Here is a 12,924-nt window from a genome sequence, read left to right as displayed (position 1 = left end):
AAAATGAGAAGAAAACAAATGAGGTGCCATTTTAGACATACTGTGTTAACAACAACAAAAAAAAATCGCTTTGTCAGCGGGGGTGCTGTTGTTTCTTTAAAAATAACACTCAATGTCAACCAAGGCTGTAGGGACACTGATACACTCGGATGATGGCAGAAAAGCACAGTCATGAAAATATTTATGCTCTTCGACCATGTCATCTTACGTCACAGATTATCCTAAGGAAATAATCCATAATAGGGAGGGAAAGTTTAACAATGAAGAAACAAATATAATCTGCTCAATCGATTAAACAGCCATAAAAAATGGGAAATATAAAGGATACACAGCAACATACTCCATACTGGAGGGTGACAGCTATGAAGCCCTAAACTTCCACTCTGATGCACGGGATGAATTCAAGTACCAAAGAGGAATGCGGTGACCACAGGAAGAGCTCGGGATGAATGCACAATTAGTCTCAATAAGCATGAAACTCCTCAGCATTTTTTACGGGAGTGGATGTTGCTAATTTTAAAATGGTCATTTAAAAAAAAGTCACCCTCAGAAACATTTGTCTACAGCAAGAAAGAGTCATCAGCAATTAATAACTGTACTTGGGTGTATATCTATATTCTCAAGACTAATTAATTAAGGATGTCTTCCTCAAAAGCGAAACACCATGAACAGACGCAATAAGCCTGGCTTCCTGCTGTGAGCCTCAAAATATAATTATGAAATGTAAAGAGATGCCATTTAAGAGTCTTCTGCAGAGAGGGCTTCTTAAAGAACAGTTTCGGAAAATAGATGTCAAAAGCACACTTCATGATTTTACTAATTCTTTCCCAATACGAACAATAACCAGGTTTTACTTTGAAGATTTCTCATACCCATGATTTCATTTTAAAATAGATATGGAGCCCTCTTTTCCTCTCTCTCTCCCCCCTCACATGGAAAATAATTCGCTCTGATTCAAGATGGTGACACAGGATCCTGAACTCACCTCCTCCCATAGACACCCCAAGTCTATAGTAATAGAGGGAATGAACGAACTCCTCTGAAAAGCACCTGGCAAAGCGACCTCTTTACATTGGGCAAGCGAGAGGGAACCACATCGAAGTGAGTAGGAAAGACTGAGACACAGTCTTACTTTCTTTTTTTTTTTCTTCTTCTTCTTTTTGCCAGTTATTTCTTTTTTCACTGGGTGCCATCTTTGCATTTCCCATTTGCCTTGCTCCCGTCAGTGGGTGCCACCTTTGGGCTCTCGCATATTCCAGAGTGCCAGTATGGCCCAGAGGGGAGCTTCTACACACATCTGGTGCCCTGAATTTTGCAGCTGCTGCCAGGGAACACCTCTGCCTTGCCTGGCTCAAGTGCGCAACGGGGCTCATCCTCCCAGGTCCCACAGGACTGTAACCAATGGAGAAAGTTCTTAAACAGCTACCGCTGCCAGTGCACAGCAAGAGGCAACAGAGCCAGGAGCTCCTATTAGCTTATCACTGTAACTTCAGCCTGAGGGGCAGGCTTCTAATTAAGTACACATCCTGGGGCCGACTATAAACTTTCCCTGATACTTTGGAGGGCAGGAACTCTCCTTCTGCTCTCCCCGTGCTGCACTCGAGATTGCCAGCATCACTTGGAAGGGAACTCTTATGTGAGTCTGGTGCCTCTATTTTGACATTTAGTGCTCTGGCTTTTGCAGCTGCCTCACAGGGATACCCCTAGATGGCCTAGCTCTGGTGGCCAGGGTGGGGCTGGTGTTCCTGCAGCCCCTGGATCTGTAACAATAAGAAAGACAGTTCTTGCCCCCAGGGCACTACAAACAAAGCAGACTGAAATACCTCCCCAGGCGCTTTGTGAAGGAGGCCAACTTGCTAGGCCTCATCCTCAGCCTTAGGGGCAAGGCGCTAGGTGTGGCACACATCCGGATGCTATGGAGCTGCCTTCGGGGAAAGTAAGCTGAGGAGCACCAGCTTTGTGCTCTCCCTCTAACTTGCTACCTCTCGCCAGTGTCTCCCAGAAAGGAACTTGAACACTCATCTGGAGTCCAGATCACCTGACTCTGCCAGCCAGGGGGGGCTTACGCTTGCAGTTCTACAGGACTGTATATATTCGTATTCTTTAAAAACTGCTGTTGGGATTTCCCACTGTGGCCCAGCAGAAACAATCCAACTAGTATCCGTGAGGATGCGGGTTTGGTCCCTGGCTTTGCTCAGTGGATTAAGGATCTGGCACTGCCGTGAGCTGTGGTGTAGGTCGCAGAGGAGGCTCAGATCCTGAGTTGCTGTGGTTGTGGTGTAGGCTGGCAGCTATACCTGTGATTATACCACTAACCTGGGAACCTCCATATACCACAGGTGTAGCCCTAAGAAAAAGAAGAAGAAAAACCTGCTGCCTGAGGGTCTGGCTTCCAATCAGTTTGAATCTAGGTGTGACTGAGATCCTCCCCTTTGAGACACTGAAAGGTCTTGGTACACCCTCAACTACTAGGAGCTACTAATAAAATAAAGTGCTTGGATAATCACAAAGGTTTCAGAGACAACCAAGAGCTAGGGCAGGTTTAAACAATAAGGTTTATCTCGGAGTTCCCGTCGTGGCGCAGTGGTTAACGAATCCGACTGGGAACCATGAGGCTGCGGGTTCGGTCCCTGCCCTTGCTCAGTGGGTTAAGGATCCGGCGTTGCCGTGAGCTGTGGTGTACGTTGCAGACGTGGCTCGGATCCCGAGTTGCTGTGGCTCTGGCGTAGGCCGGTGGCTACAGCTCCGATTCAACCCCTAGCCTGGGAACCTCCATATGCCGCGGGAGCGGCCCAAGAAATAGCAACAACAACAACAACAAAAAAAGACAAAAGACCAAAAAAAAAAAAAAAAAAAAAGGTTTATCTCCTACACGAGGCCAACCCTTCAAGATTGGAAGAGGCAGCTATTTCATCTAATGCACAGAATCCACAATTGTCAAGCAAAATAACGAAACGGAGGAATACGTTCCAAATGAAAGAACAAGAGAAAATCTCCAAAAAAAATAACCTTAATGAAAGAGAGTTAATTAATTTCCCTGATAAAGAATTCAAAGTAATGGTCATAAAGATGCTCACAGAACTTGGGACAAGAATGGATGAGCACAGTGAGAACTTCAACAAAGATAGACAAAATATAAGAAAGTATCAAACATAAGTCACGGAGCTGAAAAACACAATAACTGAACCGAAAAATACACTATAGGCGTTAAATAGTAGACTAGATGAAACAGAAGAAAGGATCAGTAAACTCAAAGACAGGGCAGAAGAACTTACCTTATCAGAGCAAAATGGGAAAAGAATGAAAAAACTGAAGATAGCTTGAGGGATTTATGAGACATCATCAAGTGGACCAACATTCATATTATAGGAGTCCCAAAAAGAGAAGAGAGAGAAAAAGGGATGGAAAAATTATTTGAAAAAATAATGGCTGGAAACTTCCCTAACCTGGGAAAAGGAACAAATGTCCAGCTCCAAGAAGCCTAGAAAGTTCCAAATAAAATGAAGCCAAAGAGACCCACACCAAGACACATTATATTTAAAATGTCGAAATAAAAGACAAGAGGAAAAATTTCAAAGCAGTAAAAGAAAAATAACTTATCATACACAAAGGAACTACCTAAGACTATCTGTAGAGCTTTCAGCAGAAACTTTGCAGGCTAGAAGGGGGTGGCACGATATATTCAAAATGATGAAAGAAAAAAAAATTCTATCAAGAATACTCTAGGGAATTACCGTCGTAGCTCAGCAGTAACAAACTTGACTACTATCCATGAGGGCGTGGGTTCGATTCCTGGCCTCACTCAGTGGGTCAGGGATCCAGCACTGCCATGAGCTGTGGTGTGGGTCGCAGCCATGGCCCAGATCTGGCATTGCTTTGGCTGTGGCGTAGGCCAGCAGGTGCAGCTCCAATTCGACTCCTGGCCTGGGAACCTCCATACGCTGAAAATGCGGCCCTAAAAAGACAAAAAATAATACTCTGACTGGCAAAGTCATTCGTTCAGAATTGAATGAGAGATAAAAAGTCTTGGAAGCTTTCAGCCCTGAGAAGCTAAGTGAAGCCCTGGGACTAGATAAGCTCTAAAAATTAAAGTGTAAAAAGAAAGGACTGAAATGCTGAAGGCTGAGTCCTCGATAAAGGCTAGAGTTAAGTGACAAGAAGAGGAAGCGAAGCAAAAGACGTCACAGCATGGTACAAGAACAATGCCAGTCACACCACGAGAACTTCACAGAACAGGCGCTGCATAACGTTAAGCTAAGAAACCAAGGAGGGCGAAGACGAGGGAAAAGCTACTGGATTTGGCAACAGATGACCAAGAAGCTGCAGAGTCCACATGCAGGGTGGTGTGGAGACAGGAGCAATGCAAGGGGTGGAGCTCACCACTGGGCACATTTTTGTCAGCCACGTGACCACTCAGGATGATAGCTAACTTTTGAAAGTTGTTGTAAGACCCCCAGAAAAAGGCAGCCTGAGTCAAAATATTCCGTAATGAAGAAAACATCAGCCTGAACTCACTGTGCTCAATCCATCCAAGTGCCCATGACACCGATAGAAAAGCCAGTAAGTCACTGGGGCAGAGATGAGCTGTACACACAGCGAAAGCGAAGAAGCACACCAACAACCCTGAGCAAAAGAAACCAGACCCCATAGAAGCCAGACCCAAAAAAGTGCATCCCGTAGGATTCCATTTACATTCCATTCAAAACCAGGTCAAGTGAATCGGGGCTGCTAAAAGTCAGGATAGCAGTTGCTTTGGGGGGAAGGCGAGTGGAAAGAGGGCCAACAGTGGCTTTGGGCGTGTGGATCATGTACTGTCTATTAACGTGGGTGTCAGTTACAGAAGGGTGTTCACTTTGTAACAACTCATCAAGCTGTACACTTACGATGTGTGCACTTTTCCGCATCCATATTTCAGGAAAAAGTTAAAAAAAAAAAACCTCAAAAAAACCAACATGAGGAGCCTGGTTGAACTAGAATGCTGAGATGCTCTCAAGCCTTTGGTTTTCTTTTTTCTTTCTTTTCTTTTCTTTTTTTTTTTTTTTTTGTCTTTTGATTTTCTAGGGCCAAACTCAAGGCCTATGGAGGTTCCCAGGCTAGGGGTCGAATCGGAGCTACAGCTGCCGGCCTACACCACAGCCACAGCAACACGGGATCCGAGCCACATCTGCGACCTACACCACAGCTCACGGCAATGCTGAATCCTTAACCCACTGAGCAAGGCCAGGGATCGAGCCTGCATCCTCATGGCTGATAGCTGGGTTGGTTAACCACTGAGCCACAATGGGAACTCCAAGCCTTCCGTTTTAAAGGGAACTTCGGGTGGCTGACAGCTGAGAGGAGGCCTGTGTGGTCTTCTCTTTACTGAGATGTTGAGAGCAGCAATGCATAAAAAGGACAGAAAGGAGCCACCACCAAGATGCCCAGTTTGTCGCATAATCAGTTTGTTACATGTATCTTAAGGCTTTGACTTCTGATAAACTTCCGTGGTTAATTTTTGCACATATGTTGAACCTGAGAGTTAAAATCAGAGAAAACACTTGAAATATTTCAAACTGATGTTCACAAGAAATATGACTTGAGTTAAAACCCGAACTTGAAAGTGAGGCAGGGAGAGGTGAAGCACTGCTTCCCTCACATTGGAAAGGGCATAGAGCTCTCCGACTTCGTTATGTGTCCAAGGGGATCGTTTTATAAACCATTCCATTTTTTCACCTGCTTCAAGCATTAATCGAAATAAAGCTTTCCATGCCATCTGAACCCAAATCACAATCCCAAATGAGTAATCCTGAGAAGTATACATCTTGTGCCTCACATATAATTGCTTATATTGACAATCTAATTTTACTAATTTAAAAGTTATTCAAGTCAGTTAATGTTTCATGCTTGGAAGCTACTCAAAGGTGATTACACATAACCCTACTGTGCTTTTGAACACATCCCTACTGTTTTAAAACATCCACAAGGGACAGTCTTGCAGCTAAATACATAAGGTCCCTCCAGTTCCCCAGATTTTGCAATCTTTTATCCCCAAAGCATAACAATGAACACCATGATTTTGTTCCGTCTTCCTTCCATTAATTGTTAATTGATGCTTATGACATTATGGCTATCTCCAAGTCTCTTTAGAAAACCTGAAACACACAAAGTACTTCTGTGTTTACCTGTGAAAAGGAAGAAAATCAAAACCGTGACCATTGTGCCTGTGATTTGAAGTTTGGTAAAAGAAGTAATAAATTGCATACATAAAAAGGTAAACAGCTGTAAAACTGCTGGTAAAAAAGCCTCTCCACCACCAATGATAATCTTGCAAAACCAAGTAGAAAAAAAACCAACTTTTTAGAAGAAATTCTAACTATCCATGGGTTAGCAATTATGGCAATAACAAGCAACATAAAATCGGCTCCATAGGATGATGGATTAAATAAACTAAAATAAAAGAGGAAGTTTTATGAGAAATTTAATATAACATGTACCGTCTGACTAATGTACATCCTGCTCGGGGTGCCCTAACAATTATAATTCTTTGTTTCCAGGGGGACCACGTGTGCCCTCGGGGATGGTACTTCTAATGGGTGCATCCTTTCTCTCCAGATGCTGTCTCAGCCTTGGAAGGCTTTCAAGTCAGCTTCAATTTCCTGGCCAGAGTTGTGCCGGGCCTGAATTGAAGCCTCGGGCCAGGTAAAGGTTAGTGTTGAGATTTAAGATACATCTTTTTTCCCTTCTGGTTTTATTGAGGTTTTTACTGAGATATAATTGGCATACAGCCCTGCCTAAGTTTAAGGTGCAAAGCATAATCATTTGATTTATATACATCATGAGATAATGATCACAATAACTTTAGTAAGCCTCCGTCATCTCGTCTAAATACAAAACTAAAGAAAGAGAAAAATCTATTTTTCTCCCTTGTGCTGAGAACTCTTAGGATTTACTCTCAACAACTTTCATATATTTATCATATTGTAAGTACATCCCTAGTACTTAGCTTATAACTGGGAGTTCGTACCTTTTGGCCACCTTCATCCAATTATCCGCCCCCTAACCCCTGCCTCCGTAACCACAAAGCTGATCTCTTCTTCTCTGAGTTTGTGTGTTTAAGCTAGACCTCTCTGGTTAATGGGATTTGTTTTAACTGGCTAAATTCAGGACCTCTGGAGGCATGACTGAGGTCCATAATCAGGTTGGCCTCACCCTGCCCCATGGGCTCTTCCTGATAATAATTTTACCAGAAAGGCACTGTGGTCAAGGACCGAGAGTGCAGAAAAGACTTAATTTAACCTAGCGGGTTGAGGCTGCTATCTTTAGAAGGGTCTGCTTGCAAGGTTGGCCCCTGGCTTATATCTGGGAATTTGGCCCTTAATCAGGCCCTGATGGATCAGACTGGTTTGCTAGATGGTGCAAACAATGCGATTTATGGTGAACACTCGCTTTCCTTTTGAGAGTCTGGAATGTCTTAGTTGCTAGGCAGAGGGTGCCTATGAGCAGTGCCCAATGAAAACCTTGGGAGCTGAGTCTCTGATGGGCTTCCCAGGGCAGAAATATTGTACATATATTCTTGCATTTTTTACCGCTGGAGAAAGGAGCAAGTGCTCTGTGTGTCTCCTCCTGGGAGAGAGAAAGCAGAGGATGACTGTACATGGATTTTTTTCCTAGGCTCCACCTGCGCTTTTTTCCCTTGCTGACCCTGTTGTGTATCCTCTTGCTGGAACAAACCCAAGGCAATGGAGTTCCTCTTGTGGCTCATTGGTAACGAATCCGACTAGTATCCATGAGGACTCAGGTTCAATCCCTGGCCTCACTCAGTAGGTTAAGGATCCCATGCTGCCGTGAGCTTATTGTGGTGTAGGTTGCAGAAGCAGCTCAGATCCCACATTGCCGTGGCTGTGCTGTAGGCCGGCCGCTACAGCTCCGACTGGACCCCTAGCCTGGAACCCTCCATATGCCACAAGTGCAGCCCTAGGAAAAAAAAAAAAAAACCCAAGTCAAGAATACATCTATATGCTGAGTCCTGTGAGACCTAGTGAGTCACCAAACATGTTGGTGGTCTTGAGAGCCCCCCAAAACATTTTCTGAGAAATAAAAATACACACATTCTATGCCTGTTAATGGATGTTTCGTTACTGATTACTGCAGATTTTTATGACAAAATGTACCATAGAATGAATGAGTAGAACTAAGTATAATATATAGAATTATATATTTCTTACCTTTACTTCTATAGCTCAAGAAGAAAATGCTGGAGTTCCCATCGTGGCTTGGTGGTTAACGAATCTGAGTAGCATCCATGAGGATGCAGGTTCGATCCCTGGCCTTGATCAGTGGGTTAAGGATCTGGCGTTGCCGTGAGCTGTGGTGTGAGTCACAGACGCGGCTCAGATCCCACATTGCCGTGGCTGTGGTGTAGGCCGGCGGCTACAGCTCCGATTAGACTCCCAGCCTGGGAACCTCCATACGCCGGAGGTACAGCCCTAAAAAGACAATAAATAAATAAATAAATAAATAAATAAGAAGAAGAAGAAGAAAATGCTCTAAGACATCATGTATGTAATAATCATTCTCTAAACTCTCTATTGTCACCTTTAGAGAGTCACGCTGAACCACCCAAATCGGAGGGATTTAGAAATGATTTAAGAAAAGACGTTCATTACCAGCTTCATTATCCAAAATGACATCAGGAAAATAACTGGGGGGTGGCATGCGGTAAAAAGACCTATTTATGTCCATGGTAACCAAAAGGCAGCAAAATGACAGTAAGAAAAAAGGCCTTTAGCATCCATCTCAAACCCATAAAATACACTCCTGGCCTAAGCTGCAAGAAAATTGTAACTGGTAAAAAGAAAACATCATCGAACCAGATCTTTATATGTCTACCGTGTCAAATCAGTTCCCTCTATTTCTCTATATTAACTGAATATTACGCAGCAATTATAGTAACTAGCCAGAGAGAAATCACTTTGTTTAAATTTTTCCATCAAACTAGTATTAACGTGATAGCTCCCTCAAAATCAAAATGTGTCATTAGGAAAACGCAATATAAAACCGATCCCAAGTAGTAGAAACCCTGTAGTTAACATTTATTTCAATCCCTTTCTCAACACAGACTTCTAATTCCAATAACACAAGTTTAGAAAGCTTCAGATGCACTAGTTTCTTAGGTCTGTTCTTCAGCACACAAATGAAAGGGACGTAGCAAAACGGTAGCTTCTGAACAAGTCATTAGGAGAATTAAAAAGACTAAGAAAAGGAGACCAAACATGAAGTACATCTGATGAGATCTGAAAATAAAAACAACAGCTTTAAAATAAGGTTTAACTTGGGAGTTCCCATCGTGGCACAGTGGAAATGAATCCCACTAGTATCCATGAGGATGCAGGTTCGATCCCTGGCCTCGCTCAGTGGGTTAAGGACCCTGCGTTGCCATGAGCTGTAGTGTAGGTTGAAGATGTGGCTCGGATCCCGCATTGCTGTGGCTGTGGTGTAGGCTGGCGGCTGTAGCTTGATGCCACCCCGATCCTGGGAACCTCCATATGCTACAGGTGCAGCCCTAAAAAGCAAAAAAATAAAATAAGCTTTAACTCAGCCATACGCACAAAGATCCATCCAGTTCTATACAATCAACTGTCACACACTTCTCAGACCTTGAATTTTTCATTCCAAAACTTCATCTGTCTATGTGGTCCCATCAAATCCATGTACTATCATATAATATGTATTCCCTTACCTACGCAGCTTCGGAGTTTGGCCATATCCTCTCTCATCAGAATCAGTGTCAAAGCACCAGATAACCCACAGGAACACGTGGGTTCCCTCCTGAGAGTGATAAAATACTGTGAGGGCAGAAAAGCCCTGTGAAATTGAAGTGTAAGGCGCTAAGCCCAAACGCTGGATGCTCTTGTTTATACTGGACATTCTCTTCCCTTAATGTTTTATCTGCCGCCCGCCCTCTCTGTTCCTATATTCCTCTGCTCCTATAATTTAGTTTTCACTTGAGACCCCTCAATTTTCTCTATAGACACTTAAAAAATATGCTCTCTCTCTATAAATGGAAGGTTGTAAATGTCATAAAAACCAGCGATTACATCATACAACAGAAAACCACAGAATCAAACGCCATTTTTGCTTTTGGAGGACTGTGGACAGGTAAACGCCCCAAACAGGTCTTTGCAGCACAGCACACATAATTCTATTAAATATACCTTCAAACATGCATCTCTCAAAATTTCTGTGTATGGATTACATTTAGGTCAAACTTTGAAGGAATGAAGTCATTTCTTTCACTATTATAGAGCTGAGCTGAATCAAATTGGGTTAAGAAATACATATTTTTAGAAGTATCCTAAAGAGAAGACGAGACTGGTGAACCAATCAAGACCCCATTTTATTTTTATTTATTTATTTATTTATTTATTTATTTATTTTTATTTCCCCACTGTACAGCAAGTGGATCAAGTTATCCTTACATGTATACATTACATTTTCCCCCCACCCTTTGTAAGACCCCATTTTAAAATCTTATGTCTAACTACCAAACTCCTAGAAGAGAACATAGGCAAAATATTCCCTGACATCAACCATACAAATGTTTTCTTAGGTCAGTCTCCAAAGGCAACAGAAATAAAAGCAAAAATAAACCAATGGGACCTAATCAAACTAACAAGCTTTTTCACAGCAAAGGAAACCATAAAAAAAAATAAATAAAGACAACCTATAGAATGGGAGAAAATAGTTTCAAACAAGGCAACTGACAGGGGCTTAATCTCTAAAATACGCAAACAACTTATACAAATCAACGGCAAAAAAAACAACAATCCGGGAGTTCCCATTGTGGCTCAACGGTAATGAGCCTGACTAGTATCCATGAGGACGTGGGTTCAATCCCTGGCCTCACTTAGTGGGTTAAGGATCCGTGAGCTGTGGTATAGGTCACAGATGCAGCTCGGATCTGGTGTTGCTGTAGCTGTTGCGTAGGCCAGCAGCTGTAGCTCTGATTCGACCCCTAGTCAGGGAACTTCCATATGTCACAGATGTGGCCCTAAAAAGCAAATAAAATAAATTGAGATAAAATAAAATAAAGAAGTTTTCCAAAAAAAAAAAAAAAAACCAGCAATCCAATTGAAAAAATATGCAAAAGACCTGAACAGACATTTCTCCAAAGAAGATATACAGATGGCCAACCAGCACATGAAAAAATGCTCAACATCACTAATTATTAGAGAAATGCAAATCAAAACTACTATGAGGTACCACCTCACTCCTGTCAGCATGGCCATCATTAACAAGTCCACAAATAACAAATGCTGGAGGGGGTGTGGAGAAAAGGGAACCCTCCTGCACTGTTGGTGGGAATGTAAGCTGGTACAACCACTATGGAGAATAGTATGGAGACTTCTGCAGCTCCATACCAAAAAAACAAACAAGCCTATCCAAAAAATGGGCAGAAGATCTAAACAGACAGTTCTCCAAAGAAGACATACAGATGGCCGAGAAACACATGAAAAGATGTTCAGCCTCACTCATGATTAGAGAAATGCAAATCAAAACCACTCTGAGGTACCACCTTACACCAGCCAGAATGGCCATCATCCAAAAGTCTACAAACAACAAGTGCTGGAGAGGGTGTGGGGAAAAAGGAACCCTAGTACACTGTTGGTGGGATTGTAAATTGGTGCAACCACTGTGGAAAGCAGTATGGAGATTCCTCAGAAAACTAAACATAGAACTACCATCTGATCCAGCAATCCCACTCCTGGGCATCTACCCAGAGAAAACCACGACTCACAAAGACACTTGTACTCCAATGTTCATTGCAGCACTATTTACAATAGCCAAGACATGGAAACAACCTAAATGTCCATCGACAGAGGAGTGGATCCAGAAGATGTGGTACATATACACAATGGAATATTACTCAGCCATTAAAAAGAACAAAATACCGGCATTCTTAGCAATATGGATGGACCTAGAAACTATCATGCTGGATGGACCTAGAAACTATCACGCTAAGTGAAGTCAGCCATACAATGAGACACCAACATCCAATGCTTTCACTGACAAATGGAATCTGAAAAAAGGACAGACTGAACTTCTTTGCAGAACAAATGCTGACTCACAGACATTGAAAAACTTATGGTCTTCGGAGGAGACAGTTTGGGGGGTGGGGGGATGTGCTTGGGCTGTGGGATGGAAATCCTGTGAAATCAGATTGTTATGAGCATTATACAACTACAGATGTGATAAATTCATTTGAGTAATAGAAAGAAAGAAAGAAAGAAAAAAAGAAAGAAAGAAAGAAAGAAAGAAAGAAAGAAAGAAAGAAAGAAAGAAAGAAAGAAAGAAAGAAAGAAAGAAAGAAAGAAAGAATAGTATGGAGATTCCTCAGAAAACTAAATATATATACATATATTTTTTTTTCTTTTGTCTTTTTGCCTTTTCTAGGGCCGCTCCCTCAGCATATGGAGATTCCCAGGCTAGGGGTCGAATCGGAGCTGTAGCCACCGGCCTATGCCAGAGCCACAGCAACTGGGGCTCCGAGCCGCGTCTGCAACCTACACCACAGGTCACGGCAAAGCCAGATCCTCAACCCACTGAGCAAGACCAGGGATCAAACCCGCAACCTCATGGTTCCTAGTCGGATTTGTTAACCACCTGTGCCACGATGGGAACTCCCAGAAAACTAAATATAGAACTGCCATATGATCCAGCAATCCCATTCTTGGGCATATATCCAGACAAAATTTCCCTTAAAAAAGACACATGCACCTGTATGTTCACTGCAGCACTATTCACAATAGCCAAGACATGGAAACAACCTAAATGTCCATCAACGGATGAATGGATTAAGAAGATGTGATATATATGTACAATGGAATACTACTCAGCCATCAAAAAGAGAAAAATAATGCCATTTGCAGCAACATGGATGGAACT

The 12,924-nt window shown here is 42.5% G+C and overlaps 1 pseudogene; it reads right to left on the bottom strand.

Moving 5' to 3' along the window:
* The window catches only part of LOC102165590 (transmembrane 9 superfamily member 2-like), a 95,148-nt pseudogene that overhangs the window by 13,806 nt on the left and 68,418 nt on the right, over window positions 1–12,924 (bottom strand).

The sequence above is a fragment of the Sus scrofa genome, chromosome X, assembly GCF_054392235.1.
Source record: "Sus scrofa isolate SSC_HxYL_T2T_F1_AM1 chromosome X, Sscrofa_HxYL_maternal_Yorkshire_Landrace_v2.0, whole genome shotgun sequence".
NCBI classification, from domain to species: Eukaryota; Metazoa; Chordata; class Mammalia; order Artiodactyla; family Suidae; genus Sus; species Sus scrofa.
This window is presented reverse-complemented; position numbering and strand designations above follow the sequence as displayed.